This window comes from Manis javanica, chromosome 7 (genome assembly GCF_040802235.1).
Source record: "Manis javanica isolate MJ-LG chromosome 7, MJ_LKY, whole genome shotgun sequence".
Lineage (NCBI taxonomy): Eukaryota > Metazoa > Chordata > Mammalia > Pholidota > Manidae > Manis > Manis javanica.
This window is the reverse complement of record NC_133162.1, coordinates 36,988,164-37,014,096: the sequence shown is the minus strand read 5'-3', so window position 1 is coordinate 37,014,096 and position 25,933 is coordinate 36,988,164. Positions and strand designations below refer to the sequence as shown.

General features: G+C 42.4%; 1 protein-coding gene across 7 annotated transcripts in view; it reads right to left on the bottom strand.

Annotated features, from left to right (window-relative positions):
- The window catches only part of SLC16A12 (solute carrier family 16 member 12), a 74,122-nt gene extending 48,465 nt beyond the window's left edge, over positions 1–25,657 (bottom strand). The window contains exons 1-4 of one of the 7 annotated variants that reach the window (XM_073240723.1): positions 25,188–25,657; positions 13,659–13,762; positions 12,409–12,652; positions 11,174–11,398 (exon numbers count right to left, since the gene is read on the bottom strand). The gene's annotated coding sequence lies outside the window, so the exon portion shown is untranslated. Of the gene's footprint in view, positions 1–5,389; positions 5,928–11,173; positions 12,180–12,408; positions 12,653–13,658; positions 13,763–22,143; positions 22,200–25,187 lie in introns of those variants that run through there. The other 6 variants (XM_073240724.1, XM_073240727.1, XM_073240721.1 and 3 more) reach the window with 6 other exon arrangements.
- Positions 25,658–25,933: the final 276 nt, after the last annotated feature.

Genomic DNA, 25,933 nt, shown 5'->3' with positions numbered 1-25,933 from the left:
AACTGAAGTAGTATGAGCCACAAAAACACAGTAGAAATAAAATTCAAGTAATCTTATTGGTGCCTCTCCTGTTGGTAAACTATAATTTATTCACCCACAGACTACATTTTTTTCTTGAAGAACTGTAACACAGTAATATTTAGTATTGAGCCTTTTCAGTTATCTAATACTAAAGTCTGCCAAAATTATTAGAGCAAATGTTTTAAATCCAACAAAGAAATCCATAAGTCAAGAATCAAAGAGGACATATAGCGAATTCATTAATAAAAACATGTTCTACCTCACACTGTTGATAAGAGTGTTAATTGGTTCAAGTTTTTGGAATACTTGGCATTATCAAAAGTTTAAATGAACTTAACTTCTGTTGCAATGCTTCTACATTTAAGAATTTGTCATATAGTAACACTTCCCCAAATGCTCAGATACATTGTACAAGGGTGCATTAGCATTATTTATAACTGTGAATACATTGGAATAAGTTTCCATTGGCAGGGAATCAGCTGGATAAACTGCAAGACATTCAACTTTCAATTTAATATAGCAGATTGAATACACATGTTTATCTCTGCTCCCTCCTAAAATACCACTGATGGTAAAGAAATAAAAAAAAGAAATAAGCCACAAAGATAAAGACAACAGGAGGAGAGAAGGTGACAGCAGATAAGAGATGTGAGCCAAATCTTGGAAGTTGGGAAGTGAATGAACAGATGGCACACAACTTAGCAAAACAGAGAACACTGCAACCTAATCCAACAGGGAAGGAATACAGTAGGGCCCAACAGTGAGATAACAACAGAGGCCAGGGGCCCTTTGCTGCACAACCCTGGAGACAAAAAGAATGACTATTCTCTAGAGTCGGTCCAACCTGCCAACACCTTCATTTCCAGTACTCAGAGTGGTCTAGTCATACAGGCATCATAGAGCAATGTCTTGACATGGAGCCTGGCCCACGTGCATGGAGGCTAGGAATTCAGATCCATCTGAAAGAGCTGGGAAAAGCATGGTTCTAAGCCTACAACCCCCCTCTACTTGCTGGATAGGAAGTACATTCCTTTCATAGCTGCAACTGAGGGTCAGGAAGGTCTAGCACTGAATCCCCAGCATGTTCTGACCCTGCACTGCTGTGAGCTGAGGAGGATGGGAAGTCCAGGAGAGGCAGCCTGGGTGCCTCCACCCCCAATCTGCACTGTGGTTCAGAGCACAGTACTACACACAGCAGTGCCCCCTTATCAGGGGTTTCACTTTCTTCAGTTTCAGTTACCCACGGTCAAGAGCAGTCAGGAAGCAGATGAACCTCCTTCTGACTGTAGTGTCAGGTCAGTGGTAGCCTAACGCTATGTCACAGTGCCCCATGGCTTTCACCTCGCTTGATCCATCACTTGGTGTTTTACCATCTGCGTCATCACAAGAAGGGTGAATACAGTACTAGAAGGCATTCTGAGAGACAGAGACCATGTTCACATAACATTTGTTACAGCATGTTGTTATAACTGTTCTTTTTTATTATGTTATTATTCTTTTACTGTGCCTAATTTATAAATGAAACTTCATCATACGTGTATGTATAGGGATAATCAATATACATAGGGCTCAGGCATCCCCTGGGGGTATTGGGACATGCCCATTGCAGATAAGGGGGACTACTGTGTTGTTCAGAATTGACCTACCTAGTCATGCACTGTATTGAAAAGCATTTTCTCTTTAAGTTAAGGAGAATACCACACTTCTTGGTTTTTTTATTTATTCTTAAAGAATACGGGCATAAACAAAGATATTCAGATGCTAATATGCCCTATTTATACCAATAATAAATGTATATTGGTTTTATATTGATCTCTTATCTCCTAATCTAGTATACAACCTACTGCATGCTATTTCTATCCTGTGTGCAATTATTGATTTGAGAATTAGAAGCATGTTGACATCAGAAAGAGAAAGAAAACCCAAAATAATTTCATTAAAAGTATGGTAATATTAATTAAGGAAGACCCTTTCTAAGAAGATAAAAACTAACATTTTTCTGCTGAGGGCAAAACTCTATTTTATGTGGGTATGTTAACTATGTATTTATTCCAACAACCAATTACAAGGGCACATAGACTACCAAAGATAGTAGTCTTTGTAGGGTTACAAAGTTACACCTGAGTAGGGTGTAACTACTCAGAAGTAGTTACAATTTTTTAAAATCTAATTCTGTACTGTTTGCAAATTTAACAAAAAAAGTATTATCTTATCACCAGTAAAAATAATATAGTAAGATTTCTAGTTCAATTGACTGAGATTAATTACATTAGCTATGACCTCTCATTTATACACAATTTGCTGAAATAGAATTACTGACAAGGGAAGTTGTTCCAGATATATAGCTTATATGAACAAATTAAGTTACAAAACTATGCATAGTCTACCTCATTTTTATCAAATATACATGATATGCACAAATATTTATAAAACATATGGAATATTATATTTTAAAAGGTTAAGATATAAAATGAAAGACTACGGCAAAGGTATAAAATGGAACTAGCGGGGATGCTAACCCACTTCCTACGGGCCACCAAATGCCCTTAAGGTTTCTAGCCCATAGACTATACAGGGAAACCTAGCTGGTTGCATAATTAATAATGGCCATGGCCATAAGGTAAAGACAAACCAGTTGGACTAAAGCCAGTTTTTCCTAACAATAACCATAGTGAACACCTACATGGTGCTTACCATATGTCTGGGCACCAGTCGTTCATCTTCCTCACAATGATCCGAGGGAGCACTGAAACTACCACGCCCCTCACGGATGGGGAAATACAGGCACACAGAAGTTAGTGACGCCCCGAAGACCACACAGGTGGCTACACCCTGCCTGAGGGGCTGCCTCCAGAGTCCCTACAAGTTCCAACTGATGCCAGAATTCAGACAGAGCAGCTTTTAACCACTACACTACCTCCCAGTTCCTCATGGGAAAACCATGTGATGTAAGACTAATATTTTCAATGGCATTCTTACAGCAGGCACCAGGACACATTTTGGAGAGCTTCTTAGATTGGACTATAAATGTAAAGGTGAGTAGAAGGCAGCTGCTCTGTGAGACAGCATCACTCCCAGGCTTACAACTTTCTGAGGGTTTCCCCGTTGCCCTTAGAACACCACCCAACCTCCTTACAACCCACAAGGCCTTGATGACCAGGGCCCCCTTCAAACCTTCAAATGTGACCTCTTACCACTCTTCCCCTCAGCCTGGTGGGACAGCTTCAATGCCTTCTTTCTGTTCTCTGAACAAGCCAAACTCATTTCTGCCTTAGGGTCTTTGCACTTGCTCCTTCCTACCTGGCATACCCGCACTCTCCCCTCCCCTAGGGTCTTCCCACAGCTGACTCCTTCTCCATCATTCAGATCTCAGCTCAAGTGTCTCTTTCTGAGAGAGACCTTCCCACCATAATAATTATGATGGCTTGTCCCTCCAAACCCTAGTAACTCTCTATTAAATTAGTCTGGTTCATTTCCTTCACAGCACTTTTACCACTATTTAAAGTTGTCTCGTGTATTAACCTGTTAATTGTTTGACTTCTCTACAAAACTGTAAGCTCCATTACGGAGGGAATCTTGCCTGTCTTACTTACTGTTGGATTCCCAGCACTGAGAACATGCCTAACATACAGCAAGCTCCCAATAGACAGTTATTGAAAATGAAAAATTGCCTCATGAATTGAAGATAATTTGATCCTTACCGTATTGCTTTTAATTTCAGTTACATATGTTGGCAACTCACTGATTCACAGCTGCTGAAAACTCTGCCCAGAGGAACGAAGGCACCGGGAGTCCAGAGCCTACAAGACCACCATGTGAGGCTGGAATTCAGCCAGAGCGATGCCTATAGAAATACTCCTGGTATAAGGAGAACTGGATTCTGCTCCTGCTCACCAGCTGATGGCAATGCTCCTAAGGCTTCAACAGATTGCCCAGCAGTTTACATTTCAGAGCTGCTCACTGGAAGGTCATCAAAAATGTGCCAAGTGCGTTGAGCCTCGGGGACCACAGAAGCAAATAAGCATCAGTCATATTGGCTGCACATTTTCCGGGCATTGATCATCCATAAAGCTAATAGCTCTTCCATAAGCAGCATGCATTTGAGTTTCCAGCTGTCCAATCACATTGGTTGTCACAGCCTGAGACCAACGTGGCACTTACAAATATTAATTTGGCAGAGAATCAGGAATTCCCTGACTTCACATCATAGGCCTCCATCTGTCCAAAGAAGCCAGCAGGAGGCTTTCTCTTATCTCCTCAGCAAAGACAGAAAAGATGAAGAGCAATGGTGACTGGCAAAGCTTGTAGGAAATTTGTGCTCTACCCCAGAATCAAAGCTGCAATCTGAGGTCAGGGTCAGGAGGATCCTATTTGGTTATAAGCACCTTGTCAAAACAGACGAACGCTTAATTTATTCTCTCCAGTGAATGTTCTCAAAAACAGCCCCACATCATTCAAAACAGGCTTTAAAGAAGATAAGGCAACACTGTCTTTGAGTAACAAATCTTGTTAAATTTATAAATATATCAGGATAACTTATTTCTCACATACTGGCTTTTACCTTTTTCTTTCACATTACTCTCTTTTTATAGGAAATATACTTTACCAAAGTGGTAGGGCCCTTGATTAGCCTCATTTTGTAAATGCAGTCTTGTTTTATTTGAAAAGACATGAAAATAAGGTGGTGACTCACTTTAGCCAAAGAAACAAAACAAAACCTCATAAACAATTAATGTAATGCCATCTAACCCAAAGTAGATATACCAGGCCCACTAAGAATTATAAAAGGTCCCTGTAATATCCTATTAACCTTTAAAGGACCTCTCTTAATGGCTGGCTGCTTTCTCTGTGCAGATGCACAGAGGGATGGAGCAGATGAAATGGAAAATAATTTCACGCTGGCGGGGTAGGGATAGGAGGAAAGTCTGGTAAGCGCCAGGAACATGTGGGTCCCAAGATGTGCCGGGAGAAAGAAGAGACATGAACAGGTGAGTCACAGGCAGTGACCTGAAAAAGACCATAGGGCCAGGTGGGTCAGGAGGAGTGTGTTCAGAGTGACTGGAAAAGACAAGCCCACAATCGGACTGAGCAGAGGCTGGGAGGACACATGATTGCAGTGCAGTTTGCAATTGCCCCTATATGATTTGGGCCTTGGAAGAGGCCATGGAGGAAGATGAGCCTACGTGCCAGAAGGCTAGAAGTGAAGGAAGAAGCTTCCAGAAAGCCAAACCCTAAAGTTACAGACTGTTTCTCTTTTAGGAGTCTGTGAGAAAATTGAGCACCAGGAAGAAATGTTGAGATGGAATGAACAGCGACATTTTATCCACATGTAGTATGATTAAGGAATAAAATAACTTTTGTTTCTCACCGACACACAACTTGTCTTCAGCTCAACTCCTTCCATCTCTACGAGGCCCCAGATTGAGTCATCAATTCTTAACACTCCTTCTCATATCCACATAAAACCGGCACAAGTCCTAACAGCTCAAGCTTGGACCATTCCAACAGTCTCTTTGACTTTGCTTCAGATTCTTGGCCCTCAAAGCAAGCAGCCAGAATCATCATGTCAAAACAAAGCAATCAGAAAAAGGTTCCCACAAAAGGTCGCTGATAATTGATTAAAACAGTCATTTGTAAAGAGGCCCTTAACTAGCACCCTTCTTTATCACCTGCGCCCTGGTTCATCCCTTTCTCTGTCTCTAAAAAACAAGCATACTTTATAACCTACTCATTCAGCCTGCACGTGGTCAGATATAGTAACTAAAAAAAGAAAGGAATAAGTTCTATTACTGGAAACTTGACAACCCTTATTTTTGTAAAGGTAGTAATTTGCTCCATGAAAAGATTTCTTGTAGCTCTTTCTGAATTGGTTCATGTACAACCTTCATTGCTTTTGAAGCTGATACAGACACTTGTTATAAGCCTTAAAACTCTTGAAAATTACAGAATGTATTTTACAGAACAGGAAGGACGTACCCTTCTTTTTCATTTACAATCACCTAAGATGAACAGCCAAAACCTTAGTGAGTAAACATACCCAAAAAGGAAATTTCTTTGTGCTAAAAATTGAAATGGGGGAAGAAGGAGGACTAGGGTACCAGAAAGCCACATGCTGAGACTTGTTTATAATCGTTTCTATAGTCTAACCCTCTGCCAAGAAACCCTGGTTCTGCTTCACTGGGCAGAGGAACGCGTGGCAGCTGGGCCTGGAGTGCTGGGGCATCCGTGTGTGGCCTCAGTGCGCAGGGTGGCACCTTGATGAGGGCAGCTTCAAGTCCCACACCCGCAAGTATGAGGACCCACGTGAAGGCCACACAGCAGGAAACATCTGAGCTGGTACAGCTGGATTCTGAGTTTTAATATACTTGTTCTGAGTATAATTTTTAATTACATGTAGTATACATGCTTAATGCAGAAAAAGAGAAGAGAGCAAAAAGACAGTAATAAAAATCATCTACATCCTGTCACCCAACTGGCACTGTTTTTATTTGGAGTAAATCCTCTGATACATTGTTTTTCTTAAATATCCATGTAAATATTTCTTTTTAAAAACAAAACTGAGACTTCACACCTATTACAACGACCATTATAAAAAAAAAACAAAAATAGAAAATAACACAATATTTGAAAGGATGTGGAGAAACTGGAACCCTGGTGCATTGCTGGTGGGAACAGTGCAGCCTCTGTTGGAAAATGGTTTGGCGATTCTTTGAAAAATTTAAAACAGAATGCTCTCTGATGCAGCAATTCCACTCCTGGCTATATATCCAAAGGTAGTGAAAGTAGGGACTCAAACAGATATTTTTGTACATCCATGTTCACAGCAGCTTTATTCACATTCACAACAGCCAAAAGGTAGAAGAAACTCAAGTATCTAAATGAACAGATAAACAAAATGTGATACATACACAGAATATTATTCAGCCTTAAAAAGGAAGGAAATTCTGACACATGTTACTACATGGATGGACCTTAAAGACATTATGCTAAGTGAAATAAGCCAGTCACAAAGGGACAAGTATTATATGATTCCACTTATATTACCTAGATTAGTCAAATTCATAGAGACAGAAGGAATGGTGGGTGCCAAGGGCTCGGGGGAGGGAGAATGGGAGTTATGATTTAATGGGTAGGGAGTTTCAGTTTGAGATGATATAACAGTTCTGGAGATTGATGGTGATGATAGTTGCACACTGTGAGTGTACTTAATGTGATGGAACTGTGCTCTTAAAAATGGTTAAAATGGTAACTTTTACATTGTGTATATGTTACTACAATTAAAAAAAACTGTGATCATCCTATCTGCAATTTGCTCTTTTCAGTTAGTTTGATAGCATGAATGTTAATAAATGTACTCTGCCTGATCATTCTAATGCATGCAAAGTGTTTGATGTATGAATGTGCTATAATTGATTTCACCAATCCTCTACTGTGGACCAGTTAGGTTGTCCCTGATTTTTCTCTCCCCCAAAAATGTTGTTAAGATTCAATCATGGGACATACTAGGTCATGTTACATTCCTGATAAGACTTCCTTTGAATTCTCTATGGTCATTCAAAAATATTTTGAAAATCTTGCACTTCAGAGAACTTCCTAATTACTCAACACTAAAAATATTTTTAAAGTACTTGACCTACAAATACATTAATAGTGAATATCAAACATAATGATGGCTATTAATTTAAAATATTTATTAAGTACTTGTACACTTTCAAACTTACTATGGAGGAAAAAAAGTTAGGAAGGTTATTAACTGAACATGACACCAGGGACAATATTCCAAATACTTAATAAGAGGCTGAGAGTGGTACCAGTCATTCAGAGAAGAGGCTGGCTAACCAACAGGTGGGCCAGACCAGAGCACCACCTGACCTGTGGCCCTGAAACCTCAAAGAAACATTTAATCCAGGAGTGTGTGGTTTAAATGGGAGTTCTAAAATATTCGTTATGGAGAGACCCGGTCTTTCACTGGTTGCCCAAAGAAGGAGGAGCATATTTGGAGAAAGAGAAACCTGGCTGGATGGATGAAGTCCCATCTCCCCGTGGGACCCGGAAGTGGACAGTCCAAAGGGTCTATCAGATAAACTGGTCTAGAGCCCAGGAGTGAGCTCTGGTGTCCAGATGTCCATGAGGTGTTGGAACACATCTGCAAGCACAGACCCTTAAGTTCTCCTGCTACCAGTGGGTTTGGTTTCAGCGGGTCTGGGGTGGAGCCTGAGAGTCACATTTCCCATAGGCTCCAAGGTCCACGCTAGTCCACAGACCCCAGGTCGAGGAGCAAGTTGTCCTGAGAGTGGGTGGAAGAGAAGAGAGAGTAGGGACTTGAGGAGACCTGATCTTTAAGGGAGGGTGAGGAGAAGAGAAGGCTGCAAGAAAACTCAGGGAGATAAAATGAAATCCAGGTAGGCACAGGGTCACTGAGGTTAAAGGAGAAAGGAACAACCTTACTGGCCCTCCTGATGGACCAGGAAAGACCTTAGAAGAGGCACTGAGCCTGCGCTAGTCCACTGGGGAAGCCCTGACAAAATACCACAGACTGGGGGTGACACAGCAGACACTCGTTCTCCCACAGTCCTGGAGGCTGGACGTCTGAGCTCAGGGTGCCAGCCTAGTTGGATTCCGGGGAGAGCTCTCTTCCCAGATTGCAGACAGCTGCCTTCTTGGCTGTGTGCTCACACTGCCTCTCCTCAGATCTTGGAGAAAAGAGATTTCTCTGTCTTGGAAAAAAAGAGAAATTTCTCTGTTTTTCTAGACTTACAAGGACACTAATCCCCTCACTGGGGCTCCACCCTCATGACCTCATTTAAGCCTAATACCGCCCAAAGATCCCACTTTGTCATACCACCGCAGTGGGGACAAGAACCTCAACCTATGATGGGGGGACACTAACATGCAGAGTCCCTAACAGTGCCCACTGGACTTTGGTCAAGGGGGCCCATTAGGTGTTCAGCAGCAATTTCTGTAGATGATGTGGTTCATTACAACCCCAGACCACTTCTGTAATAGGTGTGACCTGTCGGGACTTGGTTCCCTCCAGTGGAAAAGCCCCCAGGTGGGGAATGCTGAGACCCTGGCTTAGCAGAATTGCTGCCTCCAGGTTCAGCGCAGCACCCTGGACATACAGAGGGCGGGAGCTCCTGGGAGCCAGCAAGGAGGTTCCCGAAACAGGAATCCAGGTCCCAGACATTCACATCCTTAATACCAGTTCATTTCCTAAAGACAGTCACCCAGGGCACTGAAGGCTGAACACAATAGTCAGGGGCTCTAATCCCTTCCAGCGGCCTGCACTTCGCATCTTCAAAACCATCCATTTTGCCTCCCTTTGCAGGCCCAGCAGAAGTTCGTTTGTTGAAACTGAAGATAAGCACAGTCACAAAAGCCCAAGCTCCCAGGCTTGTTATTCTAGTGATCTCCTCAGTCACACTGCAGAAAGCGCTGAGAGAGGCTCTGCAGGAAACCAGGCCTGCATGGGCACTGCTCCCTGGGGGCGGTTTCTCTGGGAGCTCCCAGCTCAGGCCACAGCTCTCAGCCCCAAGCTGCCACTCCACTGGCCCAGTCGGCCATAAATCTCACTAAGGAGTTATTTATTACTCGTCACTCCGCACAAGGACAGAAGGAATTTTTCACAATTAAATAGCAAAACTAGCATACAATAAAACAGGCGCTGCCTTGTAAAGTCAGTAATATTTTATAATTACAGTTATTTGGCAATTAAGACAACAGATGAAGCAAAATGCTAAAAATGAACTACCTCCACTTATGATTTTAGTGATCTTGCTTATCCAGAAATATGAACTCCTTCATACTGGAGCCCCCAAAGATGTTTGCCTTGGCACCCCCTGGCTTAAGTGCTGTGCCAGACCATGGACCTGTAAATGGGTACTATAAATAACTGATAAGATTTCTTGTAGGAATATAAATATTCTCTCTGTAATCTTGTTTCCACTGGTTATTTGCTTAGCACCCTATTTTTTACCTGGTCAAGGCCCACATCTCCTACTAGATCGTTAACTCCTTCAGATTTGGCATTAGGGCAAATTGGTTGAATTGAGAGAAAGGGCGATTTTAGCTCTCCAAAGTGAACTCTACCTGGACAGGAATAGAGTCTGAGTAATTGTTTTTAATCCCTACCTGGCATTTCATAGGAACTAAGTAGTATCATAATTTCCCATTTGAATTATAGCGCTTCTTCTGGATTAACATTCTGTTCAAGTTACGGAAGTTCTTTGGCCAATCTGATATTTCCAAGAAGGGCCAGGAATCCACTACAGCCATGATAGGCAAACACTTCTTGCCCAGGCCTAATTCAAGAAATATTCAAATATTAAAGAGCCATGTTTTGTTTTGTTTTCTCTTAACTCGAAATGAAAATAACTTATGGAGTCCTAGTTGGTAAGAGGGAGATTGGAAATGTAAAGTGTAAGCCTGAGGGAGAAGGTGGGGGAAGGAGTATGCCTTTTATTCCCCATTGTAAATTATTTCAGAGGTAACGTTGAAAATGCAATCTAGAAAAAAGAAACCAAGAAAAGCCAATAAAGAATGTGCAATTAGAAAGATCTGGGTTGAAATCCAGGCTTTCCCTACTTGCTGTGGAAGAGGCACATGTGGCCTCCATGGTCTACCTACTCCACTGGGTTGTTCTGGGGCTTCCCGCCAGATGGTGTGGAGGGCGCCACAGCTCTGTCTCCACTTCCCCACAGTGCTGGTCACACTGCGTGGTCAGCCTGGCAACAGGCACCTCCAGGGCAGGGCTGGTCCCCTCTTTTGCTTTTTCCTACTATCATACCTAACATATTAGTGTTTAAAATTACCTGGGGAAACACACAGGCAGAGAACAAAATATAAATACAATTTATATCATATACACTAAAGCCGCAACTATGATTTTTTTAAAAATCCATTTCATAATCGTGGCAGTCCTTTCCTCTGACTTTCCATGGTTACACAGCTTCATTCATCAATCTATCTGGTCGGGGGTAGGCAGAGTTGGGGAGAAGCATTTTCGAAACTGTTGAAAGAATTACATTGGAAATGGAGTCATGTGAATGAAAGCCTTTGCTTCCACCACAGGACCAAAGTAAATGCTCCATACGCACACTACATCAGCAAAAACTGGTATCTCTCACTTCATTTTTCCCATCAGTTTACTCACAGATTGTCTAAGTATCACAGAGCTGCCAGCAGGAGGGCCAGAACTATGAATAAAAAGCAGATGTGTCTGGAAGACAGGCCTTCAGGGAGTCTCTGCATGCAGCTCGAGAAGCCCCTGAACAGCAACTCACATGAAGGGAAGGCTGAATCAGGATGAACAGGGTTAGTTCTTCTCCAGCTCTGAGCCTCTGTTTTCTCTTAGAGGATAGTTGTGGAGTTGAAAACACTTTATATAAACTTTAAGGAGCTCTACAAATGCCAACTATTCATTTAACAACTAATAATCATGAACTCATAGGGAGGAATTGCCATAGGCTATATTTCCTCAAAATCTAGCACTGGCTGAGCCACAGACACTATCTTAATATACTTACAAGGAGGCCTGGGAAAAAGTAAGTTACATGGTATCGGAACAGTTCAGATTTTATGGAAATGTTTATGATCCCAGGCATATAAAACACCACAGAATGAGGAAACGCATAATCCCGCTACATTTTCACCACTCAAAACCTTCCGTGAATCAACCAGGCAATCTGTATAAAGAGTCAAACCCTTTGACCTGGCTATTCTTCTTCAGGGAAACTATCATACAGACAGAAACCAAAATATGGGAAAAGTGCAAAATGATGTTCAAAGTGGGACAATTTGCAATATCAAAAACATGATACCCCACCACTTACTGACTTCATTGTCTGATAAGTCTCTTAACTGTTAAGCTTCAATATGATACAAATTCAGGCTTGACTTTTTCATGAGGCTTAAATGAGACAACATATGTAAGAACCTAAGAGTCATTTGTAAATCCCTCAACTATTTCAAAAGCATAAATATGCAAAAAGTTTATATTTAGGAAATAAATCAACAGTGAAAAGCATCAAGTGTTCTCAAAGTACTCCTCCACTCAGGTTCCCACACCCAATTCCAATGCGTGTGCAGGGACGCAGGTAGGGGAGCCCACACACAACAAGCAATTCTCAAACACCAGCAGGGTGTCTGAGAACTCAACTCAATTCTGACACTGTCTGTCCAGAGACAGCACCAAATTTGCCAGGTTAAGGGCAAATCCCACTCCGGATGCCAGGAGCAAGCCCCAGGCTGTTCCATGTGCTCCTTCCCTACTGGCACTGGCTACAGGTTGGAGGTTCTCACAACCTCCCCCTCAGGTTCAATTAATTTGCCAGAGAGGTTCACAGTACTCGGAAACACTTAACAGTTTACCAGTTTAATAAAGGATACCATAAAGGATACAAGTCAACAGCCAGATGAAGAGAGACACAGGGCAAGGTCCCAAATAAAGGGGCTTCTATCCTCATGCAGCTTGGGGCCTGGCTCCAGAGCACGTGGAAGTGTTCTGGTTCCCCAAGACAGGAAGTTCTAGCAGATGAGCAGGATCCAAGACACAGACAGGCTCCTCCCTTAGATTTTTGTGATCATTTCATAGCGGTGCTCGACTAAGTCATTGGCCATTGGCTGATTCCACCTGCAGCCAAAAGTCTCCCATTAACATAACAAGACACCCATTTCACCTTTACCGCGTTTTGAGGAGCTGTGGATGAGGACCAAATATACCTGAGAGATGATATTTTGGTCATCTCAATAGTTAAATACATACTTTTTATAGATCATTATACTGCTGCACATATACACCTGTGTTTTGCAAATTGTTGATGCAGTGCTCCCTGAACTAGTTAGCTAAAGACAATCAGTGGCAGATAACAGAGCAATTGTCAGAGGCCCCACAGCCAGCTGCCACTACTCAGTCACACAGACCAAAAACATGGAATCTCTGTATGAAACTGATCCTGCACTGTATCTCTGTCCCTACCCTTGAGTATGATGGCTTGGTGAGTAATTAAGAGAATGCATTTAAACCTGTAGGAAGTGCCTGGAACACGTAAGTGCTCATTAAATGGAAATTAGTATCAAATGACTAGCTAGCATTTGTATAGCTCCTTAAAGTTTATACAAAGTGTTTTCAACTCCTACAATGATCCTAAAAGGAAAACAGAGAGTCACAGAAATTGATAACTTGTCCAAGTTGATACTGTCAGCAAATGCTAACACTGGGGATTTACCACCATCCAAGGCTCCTTTCCCTTATCAAGGCCGGATAATAATGGCCTCAAGCCTTCCCTCTATCACAGACAAGATTCCCAACATCCAGTCCATCCCAAGTGGTTAATCAAGAATTATGGAAATCGCATTCCCCCTGGCAGTCAAGAATTGATTTAAGAGAAGGGCAGTGACCCAATCCTTGCCAATGACTTGAGGAAAAGTCTTTCGGGAGCTTCTAGGAAAGTTTGTTTTCCACAGAGGAGCCATGAAGACACAGCATGTCCCCTTCACTGGATGCTTCCTACCTGAGGCAACCTTTTAAACTATCATAGCCATCTTGGGACCATGAGAGGAATCAGGTCAAGAATGAAACCAGCACATGACAGAGACAGAACCAAGAGAATCACAGAGAATCTATACTTGCCACTTACCTACCAGCCCGGGCACACATATTCTATCCCACTGCAGGAGCTCCATATCTTCACATGTGGGGCTTTCTAAGCTGACATCAGATCTAATTTTGATTTCTGAAATCCTAAATGGGAAAAAGAGAAAAGGAGACAGCGATGTGCACAGCTGTGTGAAGGGAACACATATTGCTGTTCCCATCGCGTGGCTAACTATAGAAGCAAAGACACCACAGAGCCCCACTGAAGTTTTCAGCTCCTTTCCCATGACCCCCATCCCCACAAATCACAACAAGGCTGTGCATCTGGAAGGCTGATGGTCTTCAGTTGTCTCTCTCTGCCCAGAGAGTGTTGCGTTGCACACTATCAGGAAAGAAAAAGAGGAGGGAGAAGGAAGAGGAAGAGATTTCATCAGTCTTATTCTTCCCAGGGTTTAATGACCATTTGGCTAGTGCATTCAAATTTACTTCTGAAATGTGTTGTTTGGCATTTGATACTTCTCATTCTTTTTTCAAAACCTACAATGCAAAATATTAAGCTGTTCAACTATTCTTTCACAATGCTATACTGAGACCACTGAGTGACTTTTTGTTGTATGCCAGGTACCAGCTACCCTTTTGTATCTTTCCCTGAAACCATAATATCCCTGAGTAGCAGCTTTCTCAAGTGCAGACCAGACCTTAGTGCTACTCAGCACCACCCCCCAACAAACAACGGCATCTAGTCAACATCCCCAACATCTGCCTATCTCAGCCTCACCTTGACCTTGTCATGTCCCACAGTATTCACCTCCATTCCAATTTAGCCATGTAATCCAAAACTATACCATCAACCTATCATCACCCGTGCTGACCCTCCCTTCTAAAATCTAGGCTTGTCAGAACTAAGCAGCCATCTCTAACGCCAACCTGCCATCCTCTCAAAATCTCCAACTCCCCAGTTCCTACTGCACCTGCTTTTCAACATCCTCAAAACCTCAGACACCTTGCTTTTCTATTGTCTCCCATTCCATCAGCTTGTCCTCTTCCTCAGAGGCTAGAGCTCACGTCCCATCATGTCAGCTGCTCTCTTTCTGACACCCCTACTCCTTCCAAGCCATCAATCCCCAATTCCACATCAATCCACACACCCAAACATTTTCATTCATATAACTGGTAAAGCAAGTTTCTCTAAAGGAAATCTCTCAACCTTGCAGATTAATGGTGCAACACAATTATGATATCTGACACAAACTAAGCACTTGGTATGACTCAGCAAAAATATCTGTTTCATACACAAACTGGTTATCTGAAATCTTAAGTACTTTCATGCCCGTCATTTTCAGAAGGAAGCATGATGCCAAACAGCTTCAAAGGCATCCTGATTCTGCCTCATAGTGGCTGTATGACCTCAGGTAAGTGGCTTATGCCCTCTGTGCCTCAGGCATCTCAATTACACGTTAGAACAATTCCATCCTCACAGATTCATTGAAGGAAATTAGTGAGTTAAACACGTGTAAAGTATTGTTAACAATGCTTAGAACATATGTATCCGAAACATGGTGGTTACTACTGTGTAGAGAGAACTGGGCCATTGGTGGGATTTTCCCCCATTTCTCTTCCTTCAGCTTATTCCTCCAGTTCATTCATACCCACATGCATCCTTTTCTCTTTTCTTCCTTTCTCAAAGGAAGATATGTCCTTTTATATTTAATTTCTCCAGTTGGTATCCCCTCTCCTCTCTTCTGTATTGTGTACCTACACCTTATACTGGGTCTTCTTTAGCCTATAAATGTACTCCACTGTCTCTCATTCTGAAAGCAGGAGGGAGGAAAGAAGGAAAGGGAAGGGAAGACACCCTCCCTTCAACCTTACCACCCTTTCTAACTACCACCAATTACTTTCTTCTCTTCACAAACCCCGCCTAAAAGACCTGTCTACACTATTTCCTCATCCCTTCTCTCAGTCCCACTTCAACAGAATGGAATTTGCCTCCCGCCTCCTTTCCTCTCAAACTGTTTTTAACATTATCATCAAAGACTCCTAATCGTCAGGGATAGCTCTGCCATTCTTAATTAACTGACCTCTCTGTAGCATTTGGCACCCTCTTATTATTGAAACTCTGTCTTCCTTGAGTTTAAATGACAGACGTCTCTCCTGTTTATCCTTCTTCTCTACAGACCTGTGCTTCTTAATTTCTTTTGCTAGATCCTTCTTCCTCTGATTGCTCATTAAATGTTGTGTCATTTATTCATTCATTCAACAAACATACTGAACACTTACATATGTCAGGTTCCATGACAGCTGCTGGGACCAGTTAATCAGGGACAGCCTAGCTGATGTGGGATATTCCAAAGGGCACTACTCCCCTCAAGACACAACTACTCAGACATATCAATGACACTTTCTGAAACTGCAGTGGCAGTGATGCTGTGAGATGCAGTCCCTGCCCTCACAGTTGGTCTAGTGAAAAAGGCCCACACATAACTAGAAAATTATAGTACAAAAGAAATGGTATAATAACCAAGATGTGCCCAGGGTCCAATGTGAACAGACCCTAGTTATTCACAGTTTTTTGACCCATTTCACACTCCATTCTTGACATGCTTTCCAGGTTATGACATCCAATCATGTGATTTCAATGGAGCCTAGTAACTCCGTTACTAATAATGATGCCCAAAATTTTGGATTGCTTGCCCAGAATATCACTCACCTACCAGACATCTTGACCATAACGTGCCCTGTAGGGCACCAAGCCCTGAGAGCATAAATATGAATAAAGCGGAAGTCTTAACTGCACAGCACTAAACTTACTTCCCACTGCATCACTTCAACGACCCTGTTTCATCACCCTATTACACCTTTCTCCAAGCCCCATTCAGAGTTGTCTATTTGAAACACAGGCTCATTTTATCGTCAAACCCTCACTCCCACCTGACTCCTCTGTTTAAATGCCTTTAAGGACTAGTTTTAGCGGCCAAAGCAAAATTGAGACTCCTTAGTGCAGTACACAGACCCTAAATGATCTGGCTCCTGCCTCGTCTCCTGGTCCAGTTGGCAGCTAACCACGTACAGACCCTGCAGGGCAACCACGTCTGACCACCTGCAGAACCATGCAGTTCTTTCAGCCCTCAGCGTCTTTGCACAGACTGCTCCTGCTGCCTAGAAGGCCCTTCCTCAGACTGTTCCCCTCACGAATGTCCACTCCATGGTGTGACCCCCATAGGCGGCGCTCCGTGCCTCTGGCTCTGTACTCCATAGCACGTGGTCATCGAGGGGACTCACCACAGTGCTGTGGCTGTTTATCCACACACCTGTCCAGCTGAAGAGATTGTAAGCCTGTGGGTGAAAGCCCTGTCTATCCTCTGCGGGCCTTCAGCATCTGTCTAGCACACCCTGGGCACTCAGCAAACGTTGCCTGATGAAGAGGTAAATGCACTGAATTATTTTAAACATTATTTAATTATAATATTTTTCACTTAAGGACTTTAGAGGTAATTAATTCTATTTCATCTACTTCAAATGTTTCTTCCCCAGCTTCAAACTATTAAAATTATAAAAAACTAAACTGAAACATTGCTTCAACATCACCATATCTGCAGCCAATTAGGTATACAATCATGTAAGAATGTATAAAGCAAACATATTATGCGAGGATGATTCTGATAGGCCAGTTTGGATGTATCAGGTACTCAATGTCATTTGAAATTTTAGTGAGACTGTCATTTCTAGTAAGATTAGAATATATGGTTGTCTATATTTCATCTTATTTGAGTGTGGAAGACAAAGAAGTACCCAGGTCCTTTGACTTTTTCTTAGAGTGCTTATGAGTTTTTCAGTTATGTTAGTACACTGTTTACTGGTGAGTCTTATAACTAAATTTGCCAAAAAGCTGGTCAGTGTTGAGGGCAGGGTCCATGTCAATGGAACAAAATGAAGCTTCAGACCTGTGTGGAATGGGGGCTTACCCCAGGCCTCACCCAGAACCTGGTAGTCACAGCTTTAATTACATAAGGGAGAATAAAGACATGCGGGAAGTATCTGGATTTTAAAAGTCAAAAATCAAAGTACCTGGGTAGAGAATAAATAAATGTAAGTAAGCAAGTAAGATACTTACTCATAAATAAGATTTGCTATTTTACTTAATTGTTAAGAGTGTTCCAAAGGACTGGTCATTGTATCAAAAATTAAGTCCCACATGTTTTTTTCTCTCATTTTTACTTCTTTAGGTTAACTTAACAAATCATGCTTCTTAACAAATCATTGTATGCCCAAAATACCACAGTGGCTGTCTGCATTGCCAAATCCACTAGGCAAATACACACATTTATTTTCTCCTTCTGCATCTTAATACGCACATAGGAGGGGCTCTATAGTTTTGTGCAGGATGTAGCATTTTCAAAGACAGAGAAAACTTCCTTGACTGCTTACCATGACCTATGCTTTGACCCCACCAGGCTATGCTACACTACCTTCCACACACATATAAACACTCAAGCCCCAACTCTTTTGACAGTTAGGTACAAGTATATGTGAGGCAATAACAAACTGAAAAGGAAAGTTCGTTGACCAAATGTGCATCGGGTCAGTGTGAGTACAGAGGAGGGTACTCGAGCCCACAGAGCTATTCCTCAGGATTTTATCTCTGACCCACCTCACATCTCTCTCTAAACCCTCTAGTAGGTGCTTACTTCCACACACAGGACTTAAACCAACAGAGTCCCTATGCTGATAACTCCCTCTTTATATTTCTTGCCCAGAATATCTAACTGTGCATTTGGCCATATCTCCCCACAGGCACAAAGGATGTAAACTTAATAAGACCAAAGTCATCCCATGCTTTTTCAACACAGATGCACGGTAGTCGTTAGAAACAATTAGTAGCTAGCAGAAATACAAAAATCAAATTTGTCAGGAAAGGGAAGCAGAAACTTAGAAATATGTGGCCTAGTCATTTACAAACTTGTTTTCGCCAAGAAATCCTTTGCTTATATAAATAAATAAAACCTTACTTGGAAACCCAAAATGTGAAATCCAGAATAGCACATATGCTCAGATTGCAGCAGAGACCACCAAAAGGAGCCCTGAGCTGGATGCAGGACCCACTGTCCCCATGCCACATAACAGCCCCTGAGACTCCTGACACCCCCAGAAATCTGCAACACAGTACAAAAATTATTGGTCAAGATCCACGAAGGTCTAACTTTTAATACAAAAATCAACAGTTAAAGCACAGCTTGGGACAGATGACTGCTAACAGTGGGTGAGAATTTCCATGTATTAAAAATAAGAACAAATGTCATTAAAAATAAGGTCCATTCTAAGTGGTTCACTAGATCAGTATTCAGTTTCTGTTAGTCACCTCATCACATTTTCTCAAAAACAATAAATCCTAATGACAAGGAGAAGCCTAAGGTTAGGCATGTTTTAAGTCACATAAGGCAAGATTTAAACTGTTATTTCTCATGAGTTCTTTATAGTATCTGTCTTATGTAAAAGTCCTCTATTTTGAAACTCTATTTTGATACACTTAAATTAAAGGAAAAGTAGCCAGAGATGTGACTGAGCATTAAGATTGACAACTCAATCAACTTAAGGAAATACATAATGAACAAGGACACATCTGTGAGTTTATCACACAGGAAACTGTTGTAGAAGGAAAGGCTTCATTATTTTCCTTAAGAAATAGACCTTATATGACACCACAATCACCAAAAACATGAGAAACAATTTGGTGAACTGATTGGTTGGTTGACTGTAATGACAACCAACTTGGTTTATCTGGTTGTTTTGACATTATATGGACGTAAGCTCAGTGAATCCCACACTGGAGAAATCAGTGGAAATTCATTCAACAATTAGTAGAGCTTCCTGTATACTGAGCAGACACTCTATAGAGAAATTGCAAAAACAATTAAAAGAAGAAAAAAGTATCATGTTTAATTTTTTTCATCAGCTATGTCAAGAAGATACCGTAACAACCATTTGTTTCAATAAAATTTGTTCTGAAAAAAACACAAAACTATTATGTATCATAAATCAGTGGCTCACAACCCCACCTGCACACGAGATTCACCGGGGGAGATTTTTTAAATGCTGATGGCCCTATCCCAGACCTGAAGCAGAATTTTTGAGGGTGGGTCTTGGGCACCAATGTTTTTTGCCCTTCCAGGTGATTTTAATGTGTAGCTAGGGTTGAGAACAACTGATACAATCTTGAATCAATTGACTTAGGGATCAAGCAGTTCTCAGGCATCAGCCTGGACAGACCACTTCCTTTTGTTAGCAGTGGTATGTGAGTTTGGGCTCCCCCCACCTTATAACAAGTTAATAATGATGGTGAAGGTTGCTTTTTGCTACTTGTCTGGTGGACCCAATCTGATGGAAGAGTTGGTATTCTATTCTTCTTGCAAGGAGATCTAGCTTTGTTGTGAATGTGGATTTTAGGGTTTTTGGTAGTTCATGGGCAATCAGAGCAGTTGTTTTGAAGGTATAGGTTCAGAGAGCTGCAATTGCTATTTCAAGAAGTACAACTGGTTTCAGTAGACAAATATGAGCTTACTCCCATGGGAAGCATCTCAGCAAAAAAAGAATTAATTACCAAAGCAATACCAGTTGCTTCCCCAAAAAAAGTATTTTCAGTCTTAATCTGTATTATGTTAAATAAACCAGAAAACTGAATTGTGCTCCAAAATATTTTGAAAAATTATCAATTCGACAAATGGTTAAGTAGTGATGCAGCTACCATTTTATGTTGCTACTTTGCTTACTTAAACAAAACAGGGAGCCTTAGACAGTTTGGTGGTGGGGGGAGGTGGGGAAAGACTTGTGATTTTAAAGGTAATTTGGAAGCTTGAAGACTAGGTTTAGTTCTCCTCCTTAATCTTAACTGACTAAGAAGAGAGGCTCATAAACATGGAATATCATTCCAGATGCAGACAGATGAGCTGTTTTCAGGATACTCTGGGTACCCTCAGGAACTGAAACATTGAAAGCTTTCTTAACAGAGGTAATCACAAGTTAATAAAGCAGAGAGTTAAAAAAAGCTGATACATCATATTTCAAACTTCAGTCACAAAAACAGAAGCCCAGTCATTCATTAACAGTTGGCTATCTGGTCATAACTGGAGTTCTGTGTTGCCTTTCTTAAACCATGTCCAGATTTTCTGCTTCCACTTCTTAAAAGTACCTGTACCTTAAAGGCACTTGTGAAAAAACCTCAGTGCAAAATCTTTCTAAATTTTTTAAATTACAGTTTTTCAATCTTCTGAAGCTGCCTACTCCACACCTCAGTTGTAGCTTGTTTGTTGATACTGTTTTTTTTAGCTTTATAATCTTTTTTAAATTGAGATGAAATTCACTATTTTAATCATGTTAAAGGGTACAATTCAGTGGTTTTCAGTACCTTCACAATGTTGTAAAACCATCACCACTAATTCTAGATACAGTCATCACCCCCAAAAGAAACCCTATACTCATTATCAGTCACTCTCAATTCCCCCCATTCTCATACCCTGGCAACAATCTGTCTTTATGCATTTGCCCATTCTGGACATTTCATGTGATATGTAGTCTTTTGGGTCTGACTTCTTTGACTTATTGTAATTTTTTCATGGTTCACCCATGGTACAGCATGTATTGATAATTGTTTTCAAATGGTTTACTTTAATGGGTTTATGTGGTGATGAACTTAGTTTTCAAAAAAATAGCATTCTATGGCATTCACATTACAGCACTTTATGTAATATTAAATTGCAAACTTTCAACAGCAACTACTACTGGAATAAACAGGATTATGTATGCCCAAACACCATGGCAAGCATGAACGTGAGCTGACAAAATCAAAGTATGCCGGTTTATTATGATGGTAGCTATCTGCCACAGTGGTCTCTGTGCTCAGAGCAACAACCAGTACATGTTTCAGAGGGGAAGGAAGGCATGGTTTAACATGGTGAGCTGTTCTAGCTCTGGTCAGCATGCCGATACCCAGAATGGAGGGGAAGCACACAGAGGGTGCAGAGGTGATAAATGTCTATTACAGAGTGCAACACAGCCTCAACTGGCCCCCCAAAAGGTCTTTCAAATGTCTTCAGAAAGAAGCAAGGATGTGCTCCCATAAAGACAGATATGCCTTCCTGCCTCTACAAAGCTTTGCTGTCCTACCCACCATTCAAGGAGCAGCTCAAACGTGCCCTCTGTGAGTCCTTCCCAAAGCCTTGATGTCTCACAGCGCCTGAATGCTCTCTCTCCTTCCAATTTCTGAAGTACCTATCTATCCCTTATGATGCCTGAAACCAGTATTACAGCTAGTCATACAAAGTATTTTTTCCACAGCAGGCTGTAAGCTGCTGCAGAGGTGGTTTCTGTGTGTTTATATCCCATGCTGCCAGTCAGCACAGGGAAAGAAGTGCTCCAAACACAATCTTTATGCAAATCGTTAACAAGAAGTAGAAGTTCAGTGAGTACTTACTAAGTGAATAATGAAGGACCATACCAATTAAATAAGTAATTAATGGTGTGTAATTTCTTACCTGGCCACAGCAACTCACTCCATTCATCAATGTAGAGTAGAAGGGGGCATGAGTATCTGATGGGGAAAAGTGGTGGGCAAAGAAATCAACTCTGGGTGTCTAGAAGCCTTCAGAAATCACAACTGTCCCTCCAGTGTTTAACAGAGACCACTTTCAAAAAGGACATTGCTGGATAATGACACTTTCTGATATCCTTTGATGTAGAACAAATTAAAAACAGAGACAGAGAGAAAATCTTTGTACTCAAAGCTTCCCAACGTCTTCAAGTGTGGATTTGGGTTTTCTCTGTTAAATTACTGTACCTCTTTAAAATGTGAGTTTTTAGATATACTAGAAAGATACTCATAAGAAAAGAGCTTCCAAATTGATGATTTTTAAAAGCAACGCAATTGGTTAGGTAAGGAATGCATAAACAACCCCAAAAGCTGCACTGAATACTTTTTTTGGCTGTATACGCCTGAAAAACTGCCAAGTTCATTTTGATAAGCCTTTGGTAAAAACAATAAACATGCCTGAGCTTGCAAACCATGCCATTTTGAAGAAAAGCAATTTAGAGAATTAGAAAATCCTGAAAACAGAACTGTGATTAAATAGAAAAACTTCCGTGGTAACGGATTTACCAGTAAGTCACAACACTGCCACCTATGAATATAAAGGGAGTGGGGGATAAAATGTAAAGTGAGACAAGTAAAAGAGAACACCATTCTCATAAATAAATAAGAAGCTACATCTTACAGACTAATGCAATTACCGGCTGCAACACTAACATGGGACACAAATACTATTAAGAAAATGAATCCTCCCATGCTTCATTAAACTTAATGTCACCACAGTGATGTCCCTGCGCTAAAGGAAATTTCAGGAAAATTTTCAGTGACTTCAGGGACTCCAAATGTGGGAACTACTATTCACATACAGAATGTCAGTTCACTGAAGTCAAAGTAATTTCATCTCAGTTTGCACCCTTGTTTGCTTTCAGTGATTATAAAGTCAGCAGAATCACAGGGTTGGAAGATAATTTGGAACATGCATGCTCATTCCCCTACTGTAAGCAAAACTGAAATTCTCTTTTATCTGCCAAATAAAATCCTGGAAAAATTCTAATGAATGAATTGTAACCTGGGTTTCACAAAGTCTTTGTTTTGCTCATTGGCATATCCCAAATGCCTGGGACAGCACTGGGCACATAGTAGGCACTCAATAAATGTTAAACTGAATTGAAAAACATGAAAAATGTGTGATGTAATACTAAAATGCTAAATAAGTCCATTTAAAATTCCATCCTCAGCTTTGTTATCGGTCATGGTATTAATCACCACACACAAATGGTACTCATATAAGCCACTTTCCTCAAGTCATCTCCAAGGTCATAAGCTACACCTTTCTCTCTCAACAATCACTTCCATGCAGAGCGAGAATCAGAAGTGATTCCAGGGAGAGATGGGGGTCAATTTAGTCCATCTGTTTTGATTACTTTTTCTTTTCTGGAAATTCACCTGGGATGTGTCTGCATATTCTTCTTCGTTAAAGAAGGGTGTAAACATTACTTAAAAGTAAGGGTTTGTATTTTTTAAAATTGTACTGCAATGGTGGTTTGACTTGCCCTCCCTCATCTATTACAGAATCCCACCAGTTAGAAAAGATAAATAAAACATAAGAAACAGGAAAATTATATGATTAGGTGATTCTAAGTCATATCATTTTTGTTCAAAATACCTGGAGACAATGTGCTTTAGGAACTAAATTAAGCTGAAAGGAGAAGGCCTGGGTTCTAGTATAGACTCCCTCACCAGTTAACTATGTGAGCTTAGCCAATTCTTGCCAGTTGGAATCTCAGCTTCCTGGGCTGTAATGTTAAGAGTTTAATAGATGATCTCTAAAACCCTTTTCAATTTCCAAAATCCTGTGATTATAAGTGACCAAATCCAGTCACTTAATCGCTAGTCTTTATTTCCATCCTCCATTTCTTCAACAGATGTATATTGGGCCCGTTCGGACGGTCAGGCACCATTAGCCTAGTTTGACCTAACATGAACTGGGAGTGGGGCTTAGACACCATGCAGGCAGTTCATGATTTTAAGAGCTGATGTCTCAGGATACCTGTGGAGATGGTTGTTTCTAATTTTGGTAGGCCCGAAGACTTTCCTCCCAGGTTAAGCTGTCTGGCCACCACAATGTCCAGCTCTCAGCAAAGAAACGGGTAGGATGAATGAAATGGAGTCCCTTCAGAATGGATGAGTTTAACCAATGTCGCAGCATGCCCCGTCTGACTCAGCATTTTTTTAAAAAGTTATAAGAGGTTCATAAGGCTGAGTTGTGAAAATGGGAGACTAAGCAAACAGCCCTAAAACTTACTGGAATGGTGCTTGAAAAATTTGTTGCAAACGCTTCTCTGAGTCCACACCACAATTATCACTGCTCTTCTTTGAGGACAACAAGCAACAGAGGAATTAAGTTCCGTCAACGAAAGGTTTTGAAGGTTGGTGTGTTTTTAGTACACCGCACACCAGAAAAAAAATCACCCGAGGCAGAGGGAGATTTTTTTTTAAATCCAGAAATAAAGGCTGTCTCTATTGCACCGAGAAGTCTGCATTTGGAAACTATGAGAGATGGAGATTAAAACTGCTCCCTCTCTGGCACCTGCCCAGAAACTGCCCGAGCGCGGGCCCAACACCGGCAGGGCAGGTAGGCAAGTGTCTCTCCCCTACCCCACCGGGCGCCCTGCGGGACCCGCGCTAGGACGGCGGGCTCGGCGGCGCGTTGCTGGCGAGCGAACGGAGCGCCCCCGCCAGCCCCGCCAAGCCCAGCCCTGGGGCCCCGCCGCCCGCCGCTGGATACCTGGGTCACCTGCGCCACCTGCGCCACCGCGCCCTCAGCACCGCCAAGCCGGGGAGCGGGAAGGGAGCGAGCCAACGAGGCGCCCTGGCCCTCGCGACGGGGACCCAGGCGACAGAGCCGCCCGCGGGAGCTGCGCCCAGGGCAGCCCAGCCCGCCCAGGGCGGCCAGACCCTCCTTCCGCCCGCCCGGCCCCGCCGCGTCCTCACCTCGCGTGGACAGCCGCCGCCCTGGCGCGCGGACATGCCCCCGGGGCGCACGCACCGCGCCGCCACCCAGCGCGGTGGCCCCTGCGCGGACCCCAGGCGCCGCGGGCCGCTCTTCCGAGGGGCGGGGAGGGGACAAGGCGGAGGCACCGGCGGGCAGCGCGGGAGGAGGAGAGCGTGGAGAGGAAATCGCAGCGCTCGGCCCCTGAAAGGCACTGGCGAGTCCCGCGCTCCCGGCTCTGCCGGGCGGGCGAATGGGATTTACCACTGGGACTCTGCGCGGTGCGGCTGGGCAAGGGGTGAGGGGCGCGGCGGAGGAGGGACGCCTCGCGATTATGCAATGGGTCGGCCCTCTGTGTCTCGAGCCACCTCGCTCCAGGACTGCCCGGCCCTCCCCGGGGTCAGCCGTGACTCTCCTAAGCCGTGCGTTGGCTCTGAACTAAGCAAGACGAGTCCTGGTGTTCTCAAGAACTTTTCCCTGTAGGGCCAAAGCGCAAGATGTCGAGAAGGAATACAAGGACTCCCTTCAGGTGGGTGGATCTGGCAGAGATCAGAACTCTGCTGGCCCCCCTTCCCATTGTGCAGCACAGGAAACTGAGGCATTAATTAAGAATTAGTTAAAAGTGTTTGGAGTTAGATGGACTTGGATTCAACTCTCCTGAAAAGCTCCTGACCTAGGGCAAGTTACTTAACTTTCTGAGCTTCGGTTTCCTCGCCTTTAAAATGAGAATAGCAACAGTGTCCACTTC